The sequence below is a fragment of the Cervus canadensis genome, chromosome 19 (genome assembly GCF_019320065.1).
Source record: "Cervus canadensis isolate Bull #8, Minnesota chromosome 19, ASM1932006v1, whole genome shotgun sequence".
NCBI classification, from domain to species: Eukaryota; Metazoa; Chordata; class Mammalia; order Artiodactyla; family Cervidae; genus Cervus; species Cervus canadensis.
Genome location: NC_057404.1, coordinates 9,944,720 through 9,946,556, shown reverse-complemented (window position 1 = coordinate 9,946,556; position 1,837 = coordinate 9,944,720). Strand labels below are relative to the sequence as shown.

At 40.2% G+C, this 1,837-nt stretch overlaps 1 non-coding gene across 1 annotated transcript; it reads left to right on the top strand.

Annotated features, from left to right (window-relative positions):
- Positions 1-1,345: 1,345 nt before the first annotated feature.
- On the top strand, positions 1,346-1,452 carry LOC122422437. The gene has a single exon (XR_006263835.1). It is a non-coding gene; the product is annotated as a U6 spliceosomal RNA (small nuclear RNA).
- Positions 1,453-1,837: the final 385 nt, after the last annotated feature.

The following is a 1,837-nucleotide window of genomic DNA, read 5'->3' as shown; positions in this document are numbered from 1 at the left end:
GCTCTCCAGTACAGATTTGCCTTACACATGTTCTTTCTCACATTTGCATACATTTTTAAGTTGTTAGAAGAGACTCTGTATAAACTACTCCTATCATTTAACATAGTGGTTCTCCCTGGAAGCAACTTTTGTCTCCAAGGAGACATCAGTAATGTCTAAAGACATTTTTTATGGTCTTATTGGGTTGAGGAATGGCAAGGAGAAAGTGTTCAGCTTGCATTTAGTAGGTAGAGGCCAGGGATGCTCTTAAACATTCTATAAATGTACAAGGCAGCACATTACAGCAAAGAATGGCAAGTAGTTTGGCCAAAATGTCAATAGTAATAAAACTGAGAAACTCTGATCCAGTACTGCTCTCTCTGCTTCCTTAGATTTGACTGAATCGAGAAGCTTAAAGTAGACAGTTCAAAAACTGATCTTAGAAACTGTTTACCTCAATAAATAAAATAGAACTACTACATGATCCATCAATTCACTGTTGGATATATATCCAAAGGAAACAAAACTCCATGTCAAAGGGATTTCTGCACTTCCATAAGCATAGCAGGGTTATGCGCAGTGGGTAAAACATGGAACCAACCTAGGGATCCACTGACGGTTGAATAGGTAAAGAAAACGTGGTGTATATACAAAGGAAGGAATATTATTCAGCCTTCACGCAAAACAGAAAAAGAGACACAGATGTACAGAACAGACTTTTGGACTCTGTGGGAGAAGGCGAGGGTGGGATGTTTCAAGAGAACAGCATCGAAACATGTATATTATCTATAGTGAAACAGATCACCAGCCCAGGTTGGATGCATGAGACAAGTGCTTGCACCTGGTGCATTGGGAAGACCCAGAAGGATTGGGTAGAGAGGGAGGTGGGAGGGAGGATCGGGATGGGGAATACATGTAAATCCATGGCTGATTCATGTCAATGTATGACAAAAACCACTACAATATTGTGAACTAATTAGCCTCCAACTAATAAAAATAAGTAAAAAAAAAAAAAGAAAAACACATGACTTTGCAAGGTTAAAAAAAAAAAAGAAATGTTTTCATTTATGACAGCACGGATAAACCCTGGGGGGTATGATACTAAATGAAATAAGTCAGAGAAAGACAGATACTGTATGATTGGTTGTATGTGAGCTCTAAAACAACAAAAACGTGAATTCATAGATAAAAGAGATCCATTTTGTGGTTACCAAAGGAGTGGAGTGGGAACTGAATGAAGGCAGTCAAAAGGTACAGACCTTCCATTTACGAGACAAATACACACCAGGGATGTAAAGCACAACATGATGGCTAAGTCAACACTGCCGTGGGGTGTAACGCCTGCAAGGTGTTAAGAGTAAATCCTGTGCTCGCTTCGGCAGCACATATACTAAAATTGGAAGGATACAGAGAAGATTAGCATGGCCCCTGCACAAGGATGACACGCAAATTCGTGAAGCGCTCCATATTTTTACATATACACCATGGAATATTACTCAGCTGTTAAAAAGAATTCATTTGAATCAGTTCTAATGAGATGGATGAAACTGGAGCCCATTATACAGAGTGAAGTAAGCCAGAAAGATATCATTACAGCATACTAACACATATATATGGAATTTAGAAAGATGGTAACGATAACCCTATATGCAAAACAGAAAAAGAGACACAGAAGTACAGAACAGACTTTTGAACTCTGTGGGAGAAGGTGAGGGTGGGATGTTTCAAAAGAACAGCATGTATATCATCTATGGTGAAACAGATCACCAGCCCAGGTGGGATACATGAGACAAGTGCTCGGGCCTGGTGCACTGGGAAGACCCAGAGGAATCGGGTGGAGAGGGAGGTGGGAGGGGGG